A 25410-nucleotide genomic window follows, 5' to 3' on the forward strand; every position below is an offset into this window, starting at 1 on the left:
TGATTTAGTATGCCTGGTGGGGACATTTCTAAGAAATTTCCCTATGACACGGAAGGTAATTTTTTTCCTGCCTTGCGTTTTATGAATCCCTTGGTATTCCTTGGGGAGCTGTGTTTATGAAAGGATGATGGAAGGGTCACAGGTGAATTTTGATTAGTGAGAGCCATTCTCCTCTCCCTCTGACCGGTGCGTTTCTAAGTACAGAAAGTCTGGAGAGCATCGCAGGAAGGAATAACTACTTGCATAAGTGTATGCATTTCTGGACACACATAAACACAGGCGTGCATAGAATATACTGTTCTTCCATAGAAAGCAACCCTGCATGGAATTCGCATGGTATTTTTAGCCACAGGAGAGCAAGTCTTGAGAAAAGTGAAGGTTGTGTATGAAGAGAGCCTGGGAGCACAGCCCTCCAGTGCTGGAGAAACGGACTCTGAGCTCACACAGCTCAACGCGATGTGTCACTTCAACAGGCTTGCTGTTAGCAACTCAGGATATTTATCATTATCCTTCACCTGATTTCACTCTCAGTCCGAGCAAGGCTCCTTGCTACTGTCTCCTTCTGCGTGGAAGGGTTCATTTCATTTGGATTTTACAGTGTAGTTACAGCTACCTGTGAGTCCTGAAACAAACACCCACCCAAAAACAAACCTTAAGCAGCTGAAGTTTATTTATAGGTAGAAGTTTGTAGAGCTGAAAACAAATGCAGCCTAAGAAAGAGTCTTCGTACTGTTTTCACCTCTGTTCTGTTTCCTAGGCTGACTGCTGTTGCCAGGAGCTCCAAGACTGTCCTGGTCATAGGGGAATAAGTGACACAGGGCTTCCTGGGAAGCAGCTGCAGGGTAGTTACTTTGTGTTTGTTTCCCCTCCTGATGGCTTGCTACCTCAGCTGCGCCTACGTTTTCAATTTAGAAAAACTAACCTTAGCAAATGATTTAAACGTCTTATCGCTAGCACTAATTCCTTATTAGTAAGGAGGTCAAATTATTTTTGGTAATATTTGGGTAATAACACCTTCCAAACTTTAGTAGCATAATGAAGATAATAATACAATATAATATTAAATAGGTAGCTACTGAATGGAGATGTTCCTGGGTGCTGCTGGTGCTGGTGCTGGCACTGGTGCTGGTGGTGGTGTGTGTGTGCGTGGGGGCAGGGGTGATGGAGGAGGAATTCTGCTTCCTAGCAGTATTCTAAGCCCAGGCTCTATAATCTTTACTATATAGCACTACAGGTTATTTGAGGCTTTAACATAGGATCCATCGCAAAGAAAGAGAAAGAGCTTATCCACATATAGAGGTTTTGGGAGCCCTGCAATGAATTGATACCACATATCACTTCTGTTCATATTACACAGTCTGAAGTAGGTTAAAGGGTCATCAGTTTCAAGAAAAGCTTGGAAATGCAGGGTGTAATCTTCCTGGAAAGAGAAAGGACTAACTTTCCTGGGGGTGGGGAGAAGTACTAACATCTGGGAATTTCCACTAAAATTAAAACAAAATTGAATAAATGAGCAATCAAGTATTTAAGCATATGTATTTATAAATCTTAAGTTTTTTTACTTAACAGAACTATTTCCTGAAGCTTGTAAAAATTTCTTTTTCCAAATAAGCCGGATACTTTAGTCCAGTGCTTCTCAGGTCCCATTGCAAAATAGAAATTTGACATTTAAAAATAATAATGTATAGAAGTATATCAAGATTATCCAAACAGTTATTACAACAAAATCATGTAGATTACACAAAAGTTTTTTTTTAAGAAAGAAGAGTAATGATAACTTTCTATAATAAATAGTTCAAGTAAATTTTAAAGGAAAAAGGAGGAAGTTGCCATGAGCAGAGCAGAAGGCAGAACTAATGCAAAGACAGGCACTGGTGTATTTCAAGAACACAAATATGCATAGTGTCAGCAGAAGGTATGGACAGAATCAACAGAGATTCCTCAGTTTGCAACAGAGTTTAAAACTTGATTTCCTTCCTCTACTGGAATGTAATTGTTACTGAGCAGTGACTGTTTGCATAGAGATATATTTCTTTGTTTCCAGATGTGACTGAAATAGTGTCATCTAAGAAAACAGAAACTAATTTGTTACCTTCAAGCCAGCAATCTGAAAACTAGATGTACCTTCATGGTCCCATTGTTCTTTCATTATCCTTTTGCAGATGGTAAGACCTCTCATGTTTTGGCAAAGCAGAAGGATCTCTCCATTCTGAAATACTTGCTCATATTCTCTTCTATTCAGTGCTAAGAGCTGCTCATCAGTCAGAAAGAGCCCACCTTGATACCCATGTGTGTGGGGAAAATATGTTACAGCTACTAGCATCATCTAACCTAACTCACAGAAGTTGAAAGGGGGCTATTATGTCTAAGGGCTTGGAAAGGAGACATTCCAGTTTATTGTAGAAGGTGTTAGAAGGTGTGATGTAACTTTAAGAACAAGAGAGACACTATTAGGTTCTAGTTTATAAAGACTAGTTTAGGTGAAGAGCGATTTGTAGGAATAGAGAAACAAGCAAAGGAGATTATTTTATTGATATTTCAAGACCAAAAGAGTGCAATACTAAACTGAGATACTGAGATGATACTTAGTAAATTTGAAAAAAGAGGAGCTGGCAAACGTGAATACAATCCAGACACAGTACGTGCATATATGAAAATGTCACAATGACAATTCATCTTGTAAAATTAGTATACACTGAATAAAAGGAATAAGCCATTCTTGGTAACTAAATAACTTCTGAGAGGGAAAAAGAATTGTCACAGGTCTGGTTCTAACTTAAACAATGAACCATGCTCAAATTCAGAAGACATTACAAAAGAGATTTTGGGTAGACCTAGATTGATGAAATTTGTAATCTTTCAGGATGTCAAAGTGAGGACAACTTTGTTCTTAAGATACTACTAGCCTTTTTTTTTTTTTTTTTTTTGGAGTGAGGAACCAGCACGTGACACAGAATTGAGCCTGCCTAATAGACTAATCAGCACTCTAAAATGTTACAGAGTCAGGTATTGGGCAGGGTGGTGCTTAATCCCAGAGCTTGGCAGGCAGAGACAGTTCTCTGATTTCAAGACCAGCCGAACTCACAGACTAATCAACACTCTAAGATGTTACAGCAGTGGGGAGATGGGTCAAGAATTGGAATATGGCACACACTCATGTTTAAAAATCATGGATCTTTTACTTCTTCCTGTAAGAGGGGAGGTGTGGACAAAGGGATGCGGAAAGTAGAAAAGCTGAGACTCTTCATGAGGAAGTGATCCACATGATGATGATGATGACGACGATTTGTAAGCTGGAGGGAAACAAAAAGAATGTGGTTGATCTGAGGTGGACCCGCTTTTCTCCTAAGGTAATAGTACCTAGTTACATAAGCTACACCTAGAAACAATGAAAGAGGCCCGCACAAAGCTCAGCGTGAACCACAATGTCTAGTTTATTTTGCACTCTTCCTCTCCAATTGCGTAGAAGAAAAAGGAACAATAAGAAATCATTCGGTATAATCCTATGTCGTGACCAAACCCTTGTGACTGGACATCACAAGTGCAAAGAGGATAGAACCTCACCGCGTAGTTTCTACCTCAAGGCCTCAGTGCTCTTTTTTTCTTTTTTCCTTCAGGCAAAACACTCCTCCTAGTCCTCAGAGGTGGTGGGAGAGGCGTGTTGCTTTATCTGGTTGCTCTGGTGGAGACAGGAGTTGCATTTTTTTGCCAACCGGAGCCTGTTGTGATTTTATCACACACCACCGGAGAGTTTAACTGTTTTAGTGTTTTACTTTGCTTGTGCCCATTGACATTCACTCGCAATGCAAATCACAAAATCAAACACAATGAATCTAAGGCCTAAAGTTTCCTACTTATTTAAGATAGAAAAACAGCCAAATGGCTACCTGAAATATAATTAACATTAGGTTTGGAGGAAAGCAAAAAATTCTGAAAATGAACAAGATTTTTTTTTGAACAGATTTTCTCAAAATTATACTTATGTTTAATAGCTGCCAGAGATTCTAAAAGTGAAAAGGCTACACACAATTTTACTGGAATGCTAAGATATAGTCTGTCTCAGTTGTTTAGAGAAAAATGTCTAACTATAAACAATTCAGAAAATATAAATACTGTTGTTTACTTAAAAGCAATGATAACTATTTTCAGGCCATTAACCAGAATTATATAGCAAAACTCCTTAAAAGAGGAGTGTTGTTTAAAAGAAGGAAAATCCCAACCGCTCTATTTTACCAATAAAGACTCAGGAGCCAGATGCTGGGGTGAAAACTTGCTAGCTCAGAGAGGCAGAGAAAGCATCTAGATGACCTTCTTTCTCAGCTCATTCTGAATGCAAAAACCCCCAAATTTCACTAGCTTAGCTGACAGCCCAGTAGTAAGACAAAGGTTTGCTAGGTCAAAGCCCAAAATGCCAGGGATCCAAGGAGCTGAAGCCTAAGCTAAAGCCAGAGCTTTTTCCTTCTCCATACTGTCTTAAATAAATCTCAACTCAAAATCCCTCCTACTCTTCAATCCGTGTCAGCTGGTGTCTTGCGCTGCCTCTTGACCTAGTGTTAACTTTATTAAATCCTGTGTACAGAAAGCTCTTGGATTAAAGTTGTGTGCTAGGGCTGGCTGAGCCACACCATAATCACCAGTTTACAATAAACAGGATGTTCTTGGATTAAAGGTGTGTGTTAAGGTTGAACCACACCAAAAAAACAGGGTTTTACAGTTCACAGTTTTGGGGTTCACAATGGGATCAAATATCCTGCAACAGAGGAGCGCTTTAATATGGCATTGAACTAAACATTTATAAAATATTTATTAATTGTTAAAGTATGCTTATGTTTATTAAAGGTGATGGTGAGCTGCCTGATGTGGGCACAGTGAGCCAAGCCTGGGCCATCTGCAATTTGCAGTACATGGACTTAATCTCTTAGTCATCTCTCTTGTGCCCAATTTTTAGACTTGTTAAAGTCCTATGGGCAATTTGTGATCTCCCAGCTGCAGAATCGAATATTTAGATATATGTGTCAGGATTCTCCAGAAAATTATACTCACTAGGATACATGTATGCATTTCTACAGGACAGATCCAATGTAAGTGATTGTTACCTGTGATTATGGAGACTGAGAAGTTTCATCCTTTGCTCACTGTTGTCTGGAGGCCCCAGGAGAACCAACGGGTTAGTCCAAAAGACTGAGAACCTGGATGGAAAGAAACCACAAGTAACCAGGACAGTGGCTTTGTCTTTCCCTGCGTGTGTGTTCTGTCCAGGCCAACATTCATGCATCTCCATGTTGGTAAGGAAGATCTCTAATGTTTTAAACATTTTTTTAAGATTTATTTATTTATTTATTATGTATACAATGTTCTGCTTGCGTGTATACCTGCACTCCAGAAGAGAGCACCAGATCTCATTATAGATCGTTGTAGCCACCAAGTGGTGACTGGGAATTGAACTCAGTACCTTTGGAAGAGCAACCAATGCTCGGATCTTTAAATCCTATGCTGGTCCAATTCTACCTCTTTAGTTATACAGTTCAGTAAACCAATGTAGGGTGAACTGAGATGCACTAAGTGCTGTCTATTTCTTAAAACTTTTTAGACTTGGAACTAGGCAGCCCAGTTAAATGACTCCTCAGCACCTCCAGTGTCCTTGGCTTGAACACAACAGAATTTAGCTAGGGAACGCTCTTCCATCTTAGAAATTCCAAGCAAAGAAATTCATGCCTTTTAAGGACAACCTCTAGGAAGGTTAAGAGCCCCATATCTGTCAGGTATAATAAACAGCACCAGTATTCAGACATAATCAAATCACAGAGAAATCTGGAAAGGAGGCTCCTGTCTGATTTCAGATTGGAAGAGTCTACATCAAACTAGAATATCCTGGAGATAATCTACTTTTGTCTCTAGAAATATTAACTACTGAGCAGAAAAGCATGCCTGAGCATCTAGCCAGGTCAAGATCCCTAGTATAGCTAGCAAAGTTAAGACATGTCCTCCTATGTAATGCTCCAATTCAATTCTTTTTTTTTTTTCTTTAACTAGAGGGAAAAAAACTCATTGAAGCCTTGCTACTCACTTGTTAGAAGAGAGTATTGTCACCTCAACAAAATAGTTAGTCAGTATAGTTTAGCACTTCCACATTTCTGGCAATCAATAACTTATTCCTCTATTAGATAAAAAAACAAATGTGTGCTTAAGATTAGCTTTAAATATAAGATATGTTGGAAGATAATTTTCTATGTCTAGCCATCTCAGAAACAAGTTCCGTCTTGATGCAGGATCAAAACAGTTCATAACGGAGTTTCCAGTGGTCTGGAAAGACCCAGTCACACAGTTAACTTCCTTGCTCAACCCCTTGTATCAAAGTATGACTGATCAACGCAACAGCCCACCCTGCTCCCTCTCGCTTTGTGTTCGTAGCCTTTAAAAATGTCGTGCAATCTCCCTTTGGGGACATGGTTCAGATCCTGAACTAGCATCTTAAGCTTCTTTCTCTGAAGTGAGTTTTCTCGGCTTCCACTCCAAACCCAACAGATTCATATTCGTAATTTAGTAGTATCCAATCCCATTTTATATTGAATGATACATGGGTTATCTGTGTTTTTAATTCTAAAACCAAAATTTAGACATTTTTGTATTGGAGTAAAATTTTTGTAAAAAAAAAAAAAATTGGGAGTGGACCTGGTGGCACACGTCTTTGAATCTAGCACTCAGGGCGGGAGAGTGCTGGGATATATATATATTTGGGACATTATTTGAATGTTGAAAATTTCCAGGGCTTAGCATTTTTCTCCAGCTTGCATTCTCCTGCATGTATCTGTGAATGCAAGGCAGGCTCTCTTCCACTGAGCTACATCCGTAGCCCAAATCTTGTTTTTATTTGTTTTGTTTTTAGCGAAAAGTATTTAAAATATTATAAGGTGATGCTACTTTATTAAATAAAAGAGAGTATATTTTTATATACTTCTAAAATTTTTAAAGCACTATTAGAGATAGGCCAACGTGAGATCATTAGCTTCAATAGTTTAATCTGAAAGCTTTTAAGGCGTGTTTTGTGGACATTGCTCAAGCCTCTGTGTACTTCAGAGCCTTGATAACATCAGATCCTCAGCAGATGTTCTCTTTGGACAGCCCTGAGCACTGCTTCCATCACTTCTTCCACTCCACATTTTAATTTGACCATTTTACAATTTTACAATTGGGCTCAAGAATCAGGTTAGTTTCACATAAAGAATCTGTTAGATGTAAACACTTAAAACTTTAAATGTGAATATTTTCTCAACAACAATGGAAACCCAGATGCTACAGGTCACTGATATGTCATAATTAGGAACTTTCTTATTTTGCCACACTGCTGTGTGGACAGAGATACTCCAGAGGATAATGCTGGGAAAGAAGGCAATGGTGAAGATATGAAAACAAAATGTGTCTGTATTACCTTAAAATATGTATAATGTCTAAACAGATATTTGGTCTTTGGTTGTATACTTTTTGTTAGATTTCCTAGGCAGTATTTATGAGAAATTCTTTGCTCCGAATGTTCGTGGCAAGCAAGGAACGAAAGCAAGCAACAAACGAAAGCAATTCTACGTGCTTTAGGTTACATTTTGTTCTGATATTAGGGCAGAGTTGAAGATGTGACCACAGCTGAAGGAGTTGAAGTTGTTTATTACTCTCGGGGCCAGTGCTCTTACAGCGATAATATCTTGCTTTCTGCTCTGCTAGCATAAACACATCCAGTTATGAAAAGTTAATTCCATTGACTTGAGTTCCCACATGCTTTTGTGAGAAAAACACACAGTCCTCACCTCAAATGAAGTAGAGATAGTTTGTTCTGGAGACAAAAGCAGAGTAGCCAGGGCCCGGGTAAACAGATTAGGTTTCCCCAAATACAGCGGTCCACTGTGAATGTGCTTGCAGGAGATTTTATTAGACAAAACAAAGAATGTTAAAAAACTAAGTGTCCAGCAAATGTGTTGCTAGATACCACAGCTTAGGAGGTTCCAGAAGAGTGGGGGAAGGTTCTCCTAGCTTAAGATGACATTCTTAGCTTTTGTTTGAGTAAAGGTATGGGTCTACTAAGAATACAGTTTAAAGTTTTGAGAGTTATAGGATGTTAGGCTAGGCACAGGGGTAGGCAGTGGGTGACTGAGACTTCCTTCCTTCCTTTTCTTGTTTCTCTTTCCTTCCTTCCTTCCTTCCTTCCTTCCTTCCTTCCTTCCTTCCTTCCTTCTTTCCTTCCTTCCTTCCTTCTTTCCTTCCTTCCTTCCTTCTTTCCTTCCTTCCTTCCTTCCTTCCTTCCTTCCTTCCTTCCTTCCTTCCTTCCTTCTTTCCTTCTTTCCTTCTTCCTTCCTTCCTTCCTTATTTGTTTCTCCTTCCTTCTGTCCTTCCTTCCTTTGTTTCTTCTTTCTTCCTTTCTTTCTAATTTACTTTTAAAATGTTATCTATTTCTTTATTTATAATTTTGTACATGCAGATGATATATTTTGATCATATTAATATCTCACTCATCCCAGATCTACTCCTCTCCCCCACCCAACTTCATGCCTGTTATGTTGTCCTGCAGGCAATTCAACTGACCTGCCCTTAGGGACTGCTAGGATTCCGGCAAGGTCTGATGTCACCACCTGTGATCTATGTCATCACCTGCACCAGGTGCTCAGTATATAATCTGCCCGCCATCCTGCCATCCCTTCTCCCTCCCTCTCTCTCTCTCTCTCTCTCTCCTCCTCTTCTCTTTGCCTCTTCCTCTGTTTGTCCCTCTGATTCTCAGTCTGTCTCCCTCCCCACTGTATTCTCTCTCTTCTAAGCTCTTCCACTGCCTCAGTTTCACCTTTCCCATAATAAACCTCTTTGTAACCACAGACTGTTGCACAGTGTCTGATTTAGATCATAACAATGACCTTTATATTTTTTCATGTAATAGATATTATTTAGAAATCATGTACTACAAGATATGTTACCTTTAAGTGAGCCAAATGTTGTTTGTTTGGTTGGTTTAGTTGTTTATTTTGTTTTTTGTTCTTTTATCGTTCCACTTTTAGATCTTTTAATTGTAGCCACAGGAAAAATCAGCAAATTTGGCTTTATTTGTGTTTGTTTGGGTGTTTTTGGCATTGTTTTTCTGTAAGATTTTAGAACTAGAATGGCCTCAAACTCCCTACATAGCCAAACTTTAAATTTCTCTAATCCTTCTGCCTGCACGTCCCAGTGCTGGGATTACAGCCCTGAGTTTGTTTTTGCGGCACTGGGGCTCAAACCCGAGGCCTAATGCGTACCATGAAACAACTACTGATTGTGCTACGTGCCTAGTCCATATGTGGCTGTTGTTGTTGTTTTTAATGGAATCCATAAAATTTTCAAATTGCTCTTCTGTGTTACCTGTACATAACCAGCTATCTTTGTAACTCCCAGGGCGTGTATCCACATCGAATCCCAAAGGCAGTATTAACTTCCTGGTATTCTGAATCACCCAACAATTTTAATCATAATGCTCACTAGTGAGTCATTCAGATCAAATGTACGTGTGAGGTATTTTTATTTACACTCACTGAGATAAAGATAAAAGAGAACACGGGCATATGTTGTTCTGAGGAAGTTAAGATTGACTTTCACTAACCAAACACTGATTATGGCTCTTCTGTTGTATCAAGAATTGTGTGATGTGTGGGTGGATGCAGGTTGTTAGAGGCTCTGGGAATGCCCTGTACTGCAACTCAAGGCAGGCAGAGACTGTTGAGCAGAGCCTGGGCTAGTGGCAGGGACCCACAGCTTTCTAAATCTTTTGTTCTATGATGATTTCACACACATCACACACAAACCCCCACCACCACCACCACCAATACACACACATACATTCCCATTTTCAATTCTTACTAACTTACAAAAACTTCAGGAAAGATTATCTTTTTGCTTATTTCTTTTTAATACCAGAGCTTTCTAAACTACTTTTAGAGGACTGATATTGCTTTAAACACGGTTGAACTTTAAATGTTTATAACTGCTGAGCTTTTCACAGTGATATACACTATGAAAATCAGACAGCTAAGGCACTTGAATAAGCAGATAAAGCTTGTATTGCTAAGTTGAAAGCCAACAAACCATTTTAGTATGCCTTTAATTCTCCTTGAGGAGGTGAAATTCTTTTTTTTCCTCCCACATAAACCTTTTAGAGAGTCTCTGGAACTTTCACATAATGCTCCCCATCACAATCTCTTCGCAGCCCTTCTAGCTCCAGTCCTGCCCCACTGTGACCTGACCCCCACCCTTCTCCCAAAAAGAAGTGAAAAAGAAAAAAAAAATGAAGGAGGAGGAAGAAGAGGCAAGCTCTCAGTGGCCTGCCCCTTAAACAGAATAGAGTCCTTCCTCTCCTGCGCCTCTGCCAGAAGCCGTCAGCTGTGGAGAGCCCCTCTTCATCATCCTCATCACACTTCTTAATAGTTCCCTATGGTAGCTTCCTGTCTAGGCTTTTGATTTTTCTTTGGCTGGGATGGAGAGGTAGGGGTCGTTACGGAAACCATCTGTGTTCCTCCCTCTCAACTGCACATCTGCAGTCATTGGTATCACAGCTAAAATAGCCTCCTTGCTGAGAAGGTAAAATCCACTATCATTATTGATGACTGTGACTTCCACTGAAATTCAACATCCTGGATGGCCAATTATTCACTTATTTCGATCACTTGAAGGATTTTATGACTGACTGAAAATATTTTTTAAAGGCACTAGTAATTTTTTGATACTTTAAAATTTTATTTTAAGACTTTATCATCCTACAAATGTGAAAATTGGTCTAAACTTTTGGGCTGTTGTTTGATAGCTGGCGTTTTCCAAGTTTTTCATTGGTAGCTTTCATGTATATTATATATAAAATAAAATTTTATATATATAATTTTTATTTAATTTATTATATTATGTATATATTTTATTATAGGTTATATAATATATATCCTTTCTGTCTTTCATTGTTAGCTTCCATATATATAATATAATACATTATATATATATATATATATATATATATATATATATATATATATATCCTTTTTGTTTTTTAAACTGTGTTCATTGCAGTCCATTTTCCATTTTGTGCAATATTTAATTTGTACATTCAGGAGGATTCTGGCTGCTTCTTTCTTTGTTCACTTATTGTCTAATTATAGTAATGCTACTTAATTATCTTCATTGATTTAAGCTGACAACACAAAAGTGAAATCTCCTTATATATGTATGAGCTGTGTAATTTGCCTCATATTTAACTTTATTCCTTAAGCACAATATGTCAGTCCAATACTTCTGTATTTTAATTGTTTGGCTTTATAGTACTTACTCTGAAGTTCTATTTTACTTTTATTTTCAAAGGGTTTATTTTATTTTTAACTATGTATATGTGCCTATGCCTGTGGGAGATCTACATATGTGTATAGTTGTGTCAGGTTCCCTGGGGCTGGAGTTACTGGTGATTGTGAGCCACCTGACAGGGACGCTGAAGACTGAACTGGGGTCTTCTGTAATATTGTTCTATATTCTCCATCCCTAAGCCTTCTCTCTGCTCCCTCACTCTTCGTTTTACAGTTATATCTATCCCATGTATTCATCAAGATAACTATTATAACTAGATAATACAAGCATAATTATAATACAAAGTTCAAGATACTTAATACAGTCTACACATAGCCACACCTTTTTAAATGACCTTCTTTATGGTTTTATGTTTTTAAAGCTTACTGCTTGTGCATTTAAAAACTATATTGTTTTTCAGTTTATAGTTTTGTGGTAACATTTTACTTTCTTTCCTTCTTTCTTTCTTTCTTTCTTTCTTTCTTTCTTTCTTTCTTTCTTTCGGTTTTCGAGAAAGGGTTTCTCTATGTAGCCTTGGCTGTCCTGGACTCACTTTGTAGACCAGGCTGGCCTCGAACTCACAGCAATCTGCCTGCCTCTGCCTCCCGAGTGCTGGGGTTAAAGGTGTCCACCGCTTTGATTGTTTGTGGCGATTTTTAAATGGGCTATGTTGTCATTGAACTTTAAAACTGTTTGTTGTTGTCTCGGGATAAAATACTCTTTTTCTCTTGATAGGAAGTCATCAACATTCTCACTCAGCCATGACCCCTGTGAGCCACAATAACAGCCAGCCTGATTCAGTAGTGGCAGGAATGGTACAGAGTAAGCCACCACTTTCTGATTGAATTTTAAAGTCTGTTCACAAAACAGAACCATGGTTGGTGTTGTTAATTGGCCTATGAACCCATGGCTGAGTAGATTCTTAGCCCCAAAGGAGAACCAACTATTATTACTTGGCTAAATGTACATAGATTAAACCATTCCCTAAATACTTAACTCTACACTTGTCGATTGGTGCTTACCTCAACCCTCATCAGAGAAGCTTAGTTTTGAAGTAGATGACACTTAACACAGAGATTCATAATTAGTCAGTATGAAGAAACTGGATTACTTAGTCTAAATGGGCCATTTGTATCACACCCCCATTTACTAAGCTTTAAAGATCATCAGAGAAGATGGGGCAGAAAGTTTGTAAAGGCAAGAAATAGTGGATAACAGCTGTGAATAAGTGTTTTCTGGGTATGAAAGGACCATCGCACACATGAACCCAAAATGGCTTTGACTGAACACATAAGGCCTGTACAAGATCCAGTCAGGCAAAAATCCAGCAAGGTTGGGGGATGAGACATGTCATACCTCTAACTGAGGAGTTACTGTGGTTTGTGGCTGCTGGAGAAGGGAGGGTTAATTTTCTTCAGGGCTGCAGTCCCTGGTTGTTTGATGACATTCCCGACTAAGTGAACTCAGTGGCTGGAAGAAGGAATACAGAAAATTGGGAGAAGAAAGTGATGGAGGATTTATGGGGAAAGTTGGAGGGATTAGAGTGGGACGTGGATTTGATCAAAACACACTCTTCATAAATAACATTTGAAGAGCATAAGATAGCCTGAATATAACTCCATTTTGAAATAAAGATCTTGACTGGGAACTGAATTCAGGCACCAGGAAATATCACAGAATGTACACTGGCAGAAAACAAAGTTAACTCTCCTAGCAACAGCCTCCAGAAAGTATAACAGAAGAAATGCTTCATAGAAAATAGAGACAAACTCCCTGGCAATAATCAATGGGAATTGGTTGAGAATTGGGTGGGAAAATTCTCCCCAATGTTTCACATGTGGTTTAGAAAAATAGCCATTGTGATTATATGCCTTAGCCATTGTGATTATGTGCCTCAGAAAAGGTCACCCCGCCCTGCTAAACTTCACCCAATTCTGTAACGCCAAGGCTTGTGCCCCCCTGCTTGCTGCCATGGAAACCCTCCGCTCACAGACTTTCCCTTTAAAAATCCTGTTCACCCAGAGCTCGGGGTCCTACTTCTCTACTGCTGTGCCAATGAGACTTGGGTCCGGAGTTCGATCGCTCTCATAATAAAGCTCTCTTGCAATTGCATCGAGTCATCTCCTGGTGGTCTCTGAGGGTCCCGTGAACCTGGCATAACACATTCTCAAGCGATGTCTTAGAGTTTCTATTGTATGATGAAACACCATGACCAAAAAAAGCAAGTTGGGGAGGAAAGGGTTTTTTTGGCTTACATTTCAGATCATTGGGGGATGTCAGGACAGGAACTCAAGCAGGGCTGGAACCTGGAGGCAAGAACTGATTCAGAGGCCTTGAAAAAAAGGTACTGCTGACTGGCTTACTGCATGTGGCTTGCTCAGCCCGTGTTCTTATAGAATCCAGAACCACCGCCCCAGAGATGGTCCCACCCATAATAGGCTGGGTCCCCCCACATTGATCACTAATTGAGAAAATGTCTTATGGCTGGATCTCACAGAGACATTTCCTCAATTGAGGCTCCTTCCTCTCTGATGACTCTAGCTTGTGTCAAGTCGACACACCAAATCAGCCAGAAGAAACAGTAAGTTGTGAAAGAAGATTTTATTCCTTTAGCAAACAACATATTAAATTAGTCCCATGGTTTCTAATGAAGCAACATAGAGCTTATGACTTCAGTTTTCTTTTCAAACTTTATTTCATTTGAATTCATTTTATTGTGTAGAAACATGATAAGCAGAAGGGAGAGGCTGGTAAGACTTCCTCTGTCGTCATCATCATATGTGTGAAGGCAGATTGTCTCCACATCTTTTCATATCACCCATCTTACTAAGGGGTTTGCTTAGGCTGGTCCTAAAAGCCTCTATCCTATGCTCTAGAAACTCTTGTTCACCTGTTAAATTGTCCCAGCATCTCAGCGACTAGAGCAAAACTTCTGCAGTTTCCATAAGCCAGTTTTATTTAGTCTCCAAAAGTGTAATTATAATTCAGGATAACCATGTCTAATTAACTGGATTGAATAGAGTTTGAAGTCTTCAGAAAACTATCTGCATTCTTGCCTCACCTGGCCCCGCCATGCCCTGCCTCACCCCACCTCACCCCTTCCGTTTCCTCCCTTTCTCTCTCCTCCCCTTCCTTCCCCTCCCCTCCTCCCCTCGTTCTCTCTCTTGGTTTTTGACACAGGGACTTTCTGTGTAACAGCCTTGGCTGTCCTGGAACTCACTCTGTAGACAAAGCTGTACTCAAACTCCCGAGTGCTAGGATTTAGGTGTGTCCCACCACTGGTCAGATTGTCAATCTGCATTCTCTATCTTCCGGGCTTTACATTTTACTTTTAGAATATGTGTTCATATTTTCACTGTAATTATTTCCAATATACGCAGCTTACCTCGAGTTGATAAATCAAAAATATGGAAGGAGAAAATCAGAACAGATTACATTAATGCTTTAATTTTTCAGGAAATTTCCTTTCTTCTTATGTTTTTCATGAATTCTTAATTTCTTCTTTTCCATCTTTCTTCTTATTACCATATTTGTTTTCATGAGAGGTCCAAGATGGGCTCAGCATGGCATTACTCCATGCCCTCCCCTCCCATTAGCCTCCATCTCTAAACCTGAAACCTACCTTTTGCGCATTACGTTCAGTTATCCAGGGTAGTTTGCTTTTAATTCAATATAAGTATGCCACATAGCTCAGTATACATTTATGGATATTATGTGTCAACACTAACAATTAGTTTAAAAGCCTGTGGCGTTTGCTAAATATGGAATGTGACACTACATCCCGTACTTTGACATTTTCCCATGTGCTTATAACTAGTGACACAGTCCTTCCCTTCCCAGAGAATTGTTTGGGCTTACTTTCTTAGCGCTGTGTAGAGTGCTGGTATTTCTGTGTTCTTCAGCACATTCTCCACATTTTTTCTTCTAAGATAAGTGTACACAACACAAAATGAGGCACACGGTTTTCTCTAAGCTTCTCTGGTAGATTTATTTCTAAGCAAGGAAAAAAAAAACATCATTAGTTTACTATACATGCTGTTTTTCTGTTGCAGAGGTTTAAAACATTTCATGCTTTCAATAGCTGTCCTCATTATTTCCTGCCTGGTTGTTCCCTGCCTTTGCCTTTCTACTACGAGGTAGGTTTTAGGCACTTTATGAAGTGAATGAACTCTGGGTTTGAGAGAGCCTGAGACTTCCCGTGGCCAGCTCCCAGCATGCAGATCTCAGATATGAGTCATCCCAACCTTTCCACGTGGGAAGGAGGTAAGGACTGTTCCTACCCAAGAGAGTGACAGAATGTTCAGCAGGACCTTGCTGGCACTCTGCCATCCTTGGTGACAACCACATTCCAAGCATCAGCTTTCTGCTTGTCACCTAGAAGATGACAGCCTGACTTCTTCCCGAGATTAGAATATGTCCCCTGAAAACTCCACATTGAGGGCCTCTAAGCTGGAAGTTAAACTACTTCATTCTTAGGAGGCAAGAGAATTCTAATTATCACAAACTTTTTCTTACTGAAGAAATGATCCTTCTGTTTTGTTTTGTTTTATCAGTTTGCCCACTTTGGAAGGATAAAGAAAGTAGAAGCTGCTGAGTGGTGGTGGTGCACTCCTTTAATCCCAGCATTTGGAAGGCGTAGGTAGGTAGATCTCTGTGAGTTCAAGGCCAGCCTGGTCTACTGAGCTAGTTCGAGGACAGCCTAGGCTACCCAGAGAAATCCTGTCTCAAAAAACCAAAACCAAAACAACAAACAAACAAACAAAACCAAAAAAGTAAAAAAATTAAAAACCACACCAAAAACCCAAAAACAAAAGTAGAAGCTTGTATGTTCTTAGTTTTAATTGTGTTTCATGAATTACTCTAAGCACAGAACTATTTTGGTGGTTTACTTAACCTTCAGGAAAGTCCTAAGAGAAATTTACAGCCATTGTGTCATTTAGTGTTAAGGTCAATGCACTGAGGCACTGAGTGACTCAATACAGGTCACATTTCCTTTGTGGTGACATAGATTGTTAATTCTTTTTCTTTCTTGTTTCAGTTCTCATACATTACATCCTAACCATGGTTTCCCCTTCCTCCACTCTTTCCATTTCTCCTCCATCTCCCCTTTCCCCAGATTCATTCCTTTTCCCTAAGGAAAAAAAAAAAAAAAAAAAAAAAGAGCAGCCCTCCTGAACATGCTTATCTCTTGTTACTGATTTCTCAGGGAAGGTGGACTCTATACTCTTAGTCATTCTTTTCTAGATGACCTCAGCTTCCGTTGCCGGGGCCAGCGGGGCAGAGTCGAACGGTTCTTGAGTTGGGTGTGAGGATTAAAATTAATAAAATAAACACACAGCACACAGGAAACTTTTAAAAGGTCCAGACTCGACAGCCATAGCAAAAGGCAGACTGCTGCAGCAGGCAGCAAGTCTCAAGTGCTGCCTCATCCTCTGCCTCCAGCCTTCTGACCACTTTATTATTTGAGGAGTTACTTTAGCCAGTAAAACATCTCAGAACAATAGGTTAATTTGCACAAGGAGCCTGAGGAAGAGGTGTAACCCTCACAAGCTATCCCACCTGTTGTCACAAACAAAAGGAGATGGACTTGCAAGTTCTCCTCTGCCATTAGTAAAAGGCCTCCAAAAGCCATCTCTCCGCCGAGATTTAAATATCAAAGCAGGCCGCTGAGTCACAGCTCCCGACATTCCGTGCTATACTAAAGTTTGAATTTATAACTGTAGCATTATTTGTCACTTACGGGAAACAGGATCCTTGACACACATAGTATCACAGCCACCCCTTTGTCATCGACAGAAATCATCACTGGAACTTTTACTTAAGTGAAAGCCTTCTTTTCTTCTTTTACAAAGACTGTTCACACACCTGCTATTAAAGTGCTGAAGATTATTTTAGACGATTTCACTAAATTCTTGCTTAATTTAAAAAAAAAATTACAAAAAACAAACCAAAAAAATTCCTTACTGAAATTAACTATATGTAAGACAAAGTGTTCCAGGTCCAACGGGAACAGATTAAAAACAAGCAGAAACAGAAACAAAACAACAGTCCTGTGTCAGAGCCTGCCCAGAGTCAGCTCAGGCTAGTAAAGGGGAATGAGAGCACGGTTGTTTTCACAAGAAGCTTACGAGAATGAGGATGGTAATGTAGTTTGAATGAAAAGGAGAAACTAACTTTGAAACAGAAAGCCTTTCATAATTAAGTGGCAAAGCCTGTCTGGACAGGTGGGAAAATGTGACGCGTTTGTGAAAGGGGTTTGTGCATTAGTAGATGCACACAGTGAGTCCTGTGTTGTTAGGTCATGTGGATAGAATTATAACAGGCTTATCACTTTGCAAACAGAAATGTGTTTTACTTCCTCATGTAGCAATTTATTTGCAGAATATGCCAAGTATAACTTTTTATAGTTATTGCTTACATGTTTTTATCCATTATACTTTATTCTTTACATTCAGTTTATATATGGTATATATATTATGTGTATATAATCTAAAATAATTAAATTATATTTAAACAATGTTAAATGAAATAAATATATTATATATAATGCAATATAATTAAACATATTAAAATGTACTTTCATTATATTACAAAACAATAACATGTTTCGTACATTTGACTTGTATCATTTTATTGTTGGTAATGGTTCTGATGGACTAAATGTTTATTTTTAAGAAAAATAATTTATTTCAAAGTACAACACAATGTTGTATTTATTTAGAAATACTGCAGTCTTAAGGCGTGGCTAGGTGCATCTCAGCTCACATCTAAAAATTAATCAGGGAGGCAGAGGCAGGTGGATCTCCGTGATTTTGCGGCCAGCCTGGTGTACAAAGTGAGTCTAGAATAGCCAAGGCTACACAGAGAAACCCTGTCTCGGAAAACAATAAAACAAAACAAAGTAAAACAAAAACAAACAAAAAAAGAAAAGCAAAAGAAATTAGTCTGGGTATAAAAGTATTATATATTTCAAAAAGCACAGAAAATACTTAACATTTTAACCTAATGCTTTCCTACTTGCTGAATGGTCCAAGGTCTATTAAAGTAGAAAATGCCGATGTGACCTAGTGGTCAGCCTGCCTGGCATGCTTCTAAATAAGAAGCATACAACACTATACTCCTGAGGATTCCCAGAAGTCAGAACACTGAATTCTGAAGTAACCTGTAGCGGGCCTGTCTACATTCATTATGGCTCCTTTTCTCTGATTCTGCAGAGCTCCTGGTGGTAAGAGCACTCACTATCCAATCTGAGGTAGTATGATAACCAATAGGCTTCCCCTATATATGTGGTTACTCAACTGAAATCATTCAGATGTTCCCTAAAACCATCTCTGGAATGGTTTATCTCTGTGCTCTTTACCAACCCAGTGGGCACTGTGGTCTTCCTGGGAGATGCCCCATTAATGCAGCTAACATTTCTGCAATCTGTGTTTAATATTTGACAACTTTGCTCTTAAAATATCTGCATTTGGAGCATAAGGCCCTCGAAATATTTTTTATTTTTATTTTTTAACAACCAAGCTTGATCATTCAATGAAAATGTCACATACCAAAAGTTCTGTATCAATGGAAATTAATTTCTTAATTGCAAATCTGGTGCATACAGAGGAAGGAGTCATGGAAGAAAACACTTGTGGCAGTGTAAAACAATGCTTAGAAATCAGGTCAAACTAGAATTTGTAGCTGAGTCTAGATATTTCTCTTAAATATAGAGTGAAATGTCATGTTATCGTAGCTATAAAAGAAATGTTTAAAGACTTTCCCCGTGTGAATCTGGTTTTCAAAGCTGTGGCAGTCAGGAAACAGGAAGCAACTTTAAAATATGTCTCAAGACTGCCCCCTCAACCCAGTTTTCATTTTCATGAGGGAGTTACCATAGAGACACTGGTAAGGCCATCTTCATCAAGTTGTGATACTCCAAATCTACCATGAGTTTTGGGTCTTCCTCGTGACAGCAGCCAGATCTAAGTGGAAGATGAGTTCGATGAAGGAGAATGTTCTGTGGCATAAAGCCAGTCAGTACTTGATGTCACATTTCCTGGAGTGGTGAACAAAACTGAGTTACTGAATGGAGTGTTGGACTACAAAGCCAAGAATGGAGATGCTTCTGTCAGTTGAAGAGCAGGAATTGAATGGTTTTGAAAGGGAGGGTGCATCCCTGGAATGTATCAGATGTGAGGTGTCCCTCTTTTCAACTCCTCTGTGAAGGGTGATTACATGATTAGATAACCCTAGTTTGCTGAGTGTTACCAGCTACATTAACAGAAATTTCGAAGGCCCAGAACAATTTGATGGGTGTGGGAAAAAAATGTGAAAGATGATAGCTTCTGGAATAGTTCCTGAGTTCACTCTTGTCAGGCCTTTGGATAACCAGCTCTGACTGTAGCCACGGCGGGATCTCCATGCTTGCCAGGGAACCAGTCTGTGTTCTTCAGTTTGGCCTTGATTTCCTTGATTTGTCTTTGCATTACTCCGGGAGCTTCTATGGCTATGGCTATCCTACTGATGCTACTGGAGCTGTCCAGGGGCTCTGCGAGTGGCAGAGAGGTGCACAGGTAACAAGATGTCTGTGAGTTTCAGCATTGCTCTAAGAAAATATCTGCCTTGAAGGTCTTCAGGGAAAGCTTATAAACCTCAGGCTTGAGCCTGAGGTCTCTGCAGTCCCAGCATCCCACTAGCATGGAGTCTTTCTCTCCTCTCACCTTCCAGGGTTATCTAGTTCTTATCTACTTTACAGGACTTTTTGATAGGACAGATGACCTATTACCTATTTGGATATGTACTTTAACTTTTCTGGGACTTTGGGGTTTTGAATCCATTTACTAATGGAGGTAAAGAGAACTTTTGGTTGGGGGATGTCTGTGTGATTTATTTTTTCAATGCAGGAACACGTAATGTTTTCACAAGTCTTGTTGTCCAATCCCCTGATAATTCTCCACACATTCATTTAAAACATTTTTTGTTTTGCATTTTGCTTTTCTAGAGAATCTGAAAGAAATGGGAATGTTGTCAGGATCAAAGTGCTGGCAATGCTGTCAACTTCTTTAAAAAGTGAACAGGTAAAAAGGAATTTGAGTTTTGAAAAGAGAGTTCATGGTTATAAGTGCCTAATGGCAGCTGTCGCAAGAGCACTGGAAGCACTGGGTTTTAGAGAGGCCACCTCAGCCTTATATAAAGTCTTAGATAAGACATCAGCAGGCCACTGTCTGTCCAACCTTGGACTTATTCTACGTTTCCTAACCTTTGTGGCCAGGATATTGTTTCAAAATGCCATGTGTTATCATCTTCCTTTTTGTTTTCAAGACCTTCTTCAGCCTTTGCTTCTTTGAACAAGCCATGGTTCACTAAGACATGTTTCTCCCCTCTGGGATACTATTCCCAAATTGAGACTGTCTATGCTTCTTTTGTATTTGTTTGATGAGACGGTTGCTTTAGGTATTCCTAGTCTAGATTGTTGCTCCTTTTGTGTGTCTGTGGCCTGGCAGAGGAGTAGCCTTGCGCCATTGTTCCTAGAAGTCCTGTGGTGGCGCTGGAACACTCCCATCGGTCATAGCTTTTCTTTCCTTTTTGGGAAGCTAAGCTTGCATTGAAACTAGCTTCTAATTCCTGGTGAAGACAGAGTAAATTGCAATAGCCAAGTTATTCGAGATAGGTCAGAAGGTGAGACAGGAAGCCAAGTATCCAGGTTGAATTATTTTTGGCATATGCCCGTCATTCTTACTGTGGGATTCCATAGAGACATTTCTTTTAAGCATACCTTGACCATATGCTTCTCTAGCATGCTTTTCTCTTTTCATCTTCCCAGTAGTCTCCTTCTCTTTTTTAGTCCCTCTTCTGCATTCATGTCAAATTGTGTATGTGTGGCTTACATATATGAAAAATTATAGGACCCACAAATAAGAGAAAACATGTAATATTCACCTTTCTGTGCCCTACTCATTTCATTTAAATTCTGTATTTCAGGGCTGGGTTGATGACCCATAGCAAAAGGATTCTTCCTGTTTTTCCAATAACTCAAGCTCCCTTCATAGGAATACATAGGTCCTACTTACCACAACTCCTGTTAATGCAGGTCCAGGGGACCCACAGATGCCCTCTTCTGGTCTCTGAGGGTACTCACAACTTATGTGGTTTACATGCACACATCACAAATAAAATAAATAGTTAAAATGTTTCTAATACACTAATTTCCCAGCAAACAATGCTCTCTCTATATGTATATATACCATCTTTATCTGTTTCTCTGTTGATGACACTTTCAATGCATATAAATGTTATCATATTTTCATTTGTTTCAGAAAGAGTAACACTACTTAAGTAAATAATTAATAGTCTTTGTCAATTTTTATACCCTTTGAATCATATGGATTATACCTTTAAAATATTTATAGTTTCATAAAATAAAATGGGAAAAGCATAGCCTCTGACATTTCTTTTTCTAATACACAAATCTGGCTCCTGTTTCTTGCTTTTGGGACATTTACTAAGGAAACACATCAGCAAGGAATAATATAATGAATGTCTAATCCATATGCCTTTGGTCAATCTCTCCTTTCTGTTTTGTTATTGTTATCTTATTGCTACTGTTTACCTCTGTTTAAGAATTGGAAGATTGGACAGGAAGAGGAGGGGAATAAATAATACTTACAATGTTTGTAAAAGACAGAAGGAATCATTATTTTATATTTATCTCTAAAATTATACACACACTTATGTTATAGCACTTGGCATGATGATGCTTACCTTGAGAGTCATAGACTATCTAACAAAAGTAACATTAGGCTTGAGAAACTTCCTTTTGAGTTGCTGATCAAGGTGGTCCAAGAGACATTCCAAGACAATACAGGCAATTCCTGTTGCCCTTGGTTGCCTTCCAGAAGCTGAAGAAAAGTTCCCATGTACTTTAGATGTGGGATTTGGAACAATTCACATGAATCTGATCCAAAGTCTCCTTCATGAGGACTGGTTTTAATAGCACTGGAAGGTGCTATACAAGTTGCCAAAGGAGGAAGCCATTAAATAGTCCTACCCAGCTTTGCTGCCTATGAATCACAGCAGTGATCAGCATGACAAGGTTTTTCTTATTTTTTTTTAATTTTTATTTTTTTAATATTAGTTACAGTTTGTTAACTTTGTATCCCTGCTGTATCCCACTCCCTCTTTCCCTCCCAAGCCCACCCTCCCACCTTCATCTCCTCCCTGCCCCTTTCCAAGTCCACTGATAAGGGAGAACCTCCTCCCCTTACATCTGATACTGGTTTATCAGGTGTCTTCAGGACTGGTTGCAAATTCCTCCTCTGTGGCCTAGCAAGGCTGCTCCTCCCTGGGGGGGAGGGGTGTCAAAGAGTCTGCCATCGAGTTCATGTCAGAAACAGTCCCTGTTCCCGTTATTAGGGTACCCACTTGGATACTGAGCTACCAAGGGCTACATCTGGGCAGGGGCTCTAGGTTGCATCTATACATGGTCCTTGTTTGGAGAAACAGTCTCATAAAAGACCCCCTGTGCCCAGATATATTTGGTCCTTGTGGAACTCCTGTCCTCTCCAGGTGGTATTAACTCCCCCCCCCACACTTTTTTTTTTTATTCTCTGCACTCTGCAGGAGGTTTGGTTATGAGTCTTAGTATCTGCTTTGATACACTGCTAGGTAGAGTCTTTCAGAGGCCCTCTTTAGTAGGCTCCTGTCCTGTTTCTTGTTTGCTCCTACATCCAATGTCCATCCCATTTGTCTTTCTAAGTGAGGATTTATTATCTTACCCTGGGTCCTCTTTCTTGTTTATCTTTTTTAGGTGGATAGATTTCAGTATATTTATCCTATCTTATAGGTTTATATAAGTGAGTATATACCATGTGTGTCTTTCTGCTTTTGGGATACCTCACTCAGTATGATCGTTTCTAGGTCCTACCAAGCGGTCAACCATAAAGACATATATGTACAAGAACACTAAAAGGACTCAAAGGTTGTACAGACTCAGAAGGTTGAGTATATAATATGTTAATATATATAGTATATATTATATATCATAATATATACTATATCATATATACTATATCATAATATATACTATATATATTAAATATATATGAGAAAAAATATATTATATATACACATATAATTTTGAGAGGGTGATGAAGAACTGTGGGAGATGTTGCTGAGAGAAGAGGAAGGGAGAAATTTTTATTATTATTGTTATTACAATTTTTTCAAGACAGGGTTTTTCTGTGTAGCCTTGGATGTCCTGGACTCATTTTGTAGACCAGGTTGGCCTTGAACTCACAGTGATCTGCCTGCTTCTGCCTCCCTGAGTGCTGGGATTAAAGGTGTACTCTACCAGGCCCAGCCCTTCATTATATTTACATTAAATTCAACTAAAGTTTGGAAAATTGTGTTGGAGAACCATCTCAGCACTAACAGTATATACTGCTTTTGCAGAGAACTGGAGTTCAATTTTCGGCATTCTTTTTGGGTGGCTCACAACAGCCTGTTCTGTCCAGGGGATTCACATCTCTGGCTATCTGAAGTACATGCATTCATATGCGCATATCCACAGACAGACAGACACAGACACCACAAACATACACACACACACAAATTTAAAATAAAGTTAATCTTAGAAAAATAACTAAACAATGAATATGTAGACTTTGCTCATTCTGTAGACCATTTCTTAAGAAATTGAGCCCAAACTCTAAATTCAAGACACTATTTCAATTTTATTTGAGGTTTGATCTTAAATTATCACAGTCATAAGTATGTAGCATAGTGAGTTTGTTTCCATGAGTTCTTTCTTTTCTTTCACTTTTTACAACCTTCTGGTATACCTTAATGAATGTACAAATGTCTCTATTTTTTTCACTTTACAGGTGATTGATGTTTTTAAGGGTTTTATTGTCTGCAGTACCCCAGCTTATTATTTGTTTCTTATTGCAACAACAGATCAAGAAATAAAGATCTAGTTGTACATGATCTGGAATCTATTGGATCTTGGTTCTCTCTCTCTGCATGTGTATATTATACATATTTGTATATGCATATATATATTATCACATCTTTATATATGTATTTATAGATGCATGCATATACATATTTATATATATTTGTATGTATGTATATGCCATCTATACATAAATATCCAGAAAAAGGACTTATTACAGTGGCTTATAAGGCTGTGAACAAAGTAGTCCAACAATGACTGTCTCCTGATGGATCCTGATGGCCAAGGATCTTGAAATTGTTCAGTCTGTGAGACAATAGATGTCGTAGCTGTCACAATCTGGTGCTGAGGTTCCAGGAATGTCCTAGAAAACTCCCTATTTGCAGTCCATGGTGGAATTCTGAAGAAGTAGGTTCTGTCACAAGCAAAGGGGAGTCCAGGAACAGGATAGGTGGACCCTCCAGCGTAAGGGAGGGGAAGTGTGCAGAAAGAAAAGCCTTCCTTCTTTCAGGTTCTTTTGTGTGGGCCGCCATCTATGTTGGCTGCCACCAAGGGGTATGGACCAGATCTAGAGTGTGTCTTCTGATCTAAAATGATCCACATTTAGGGTAGGTTTTGTTTGTTTGTTCATTTGTTTTGTTTTTAAGACAGGGTTTCTTTATGCAGCCCTGCTGACTCTCCTGGCTCTGTGGACCAGGCTGACCTCAAACTCACAGATATCCACCTGCGTCTGCCACCCACATGCTGCACCACCACCAGCCCAGCTAGGGTAAGTCTTATATTTCAAATAATCCAAAAAAGAAGAGTCCTTCACCAGTGTGTCCAGATGCTTGGGTTTTAATTAATTTCAGATATAGCCAGACTGGCAATAAAAAATTAGCCATCACGACATGTATTTAAATGTATATATGTGTATGCATGTGTATGTATATGAATGTGTGTGCATAGATATTATAACAGTACTTAGTTTACAGATATTTAAGAATAGAAGTCTATGGATATAATTTTCTTTAATACATGTATTTCTGCTAGATGGAGCAAAGCTAAAGAAACTATTATTTTTAGAGTAGACTCAGGCCTGGAGAGTAGAGGTATTTTTTCTGTCACCCTTTTAATCACACCAAACACACTTTATGGGGCTTACAGAT

General features: G+C 39.0%; 1 long non-coding RNA gene across 2 annotated transcripts; it reads left to right on the forward strand.

The window, feature by feature from the left end:
* Nucleotides 1-2928: 2928 nt before the first annotated feature.
* On the forward strand, nt 2929-10805 carry LOC132654686 (uncharacterized). Of its 2 annotated transcripts, none has more exons than XR_009592364.1 (3): nt 2929-3350; nt 5070-5285; nt 10214-10805. It is a non-coding gene; the product is annotated as an uncharacterized LOC132654686 (long non-coding RNA). The 2 variants fall into 2 exon arrangements; XR_009592365.1 differs by lacking the exon at nt 10214-10805 and adding an exon at nt 8558-8824.
* Nucleotides 10806-25410: the final 14605 nt, after the last annotated feature.

The sequence above is a fragment of the Meriones unguiculatus genome, chromosome 6, assembly GCF_030254825.1.
Source record: "Meriones unguiculatus strain TT.TT164.6M chromosome 6, Bangor_MerUng_6.1, whole genome shotgun sequence".
NCBI lineage: Eukaryota > Metazoa > Chordata > Mammalia > Rodentia > Muridae > Meriones > Meriones unguiculatus.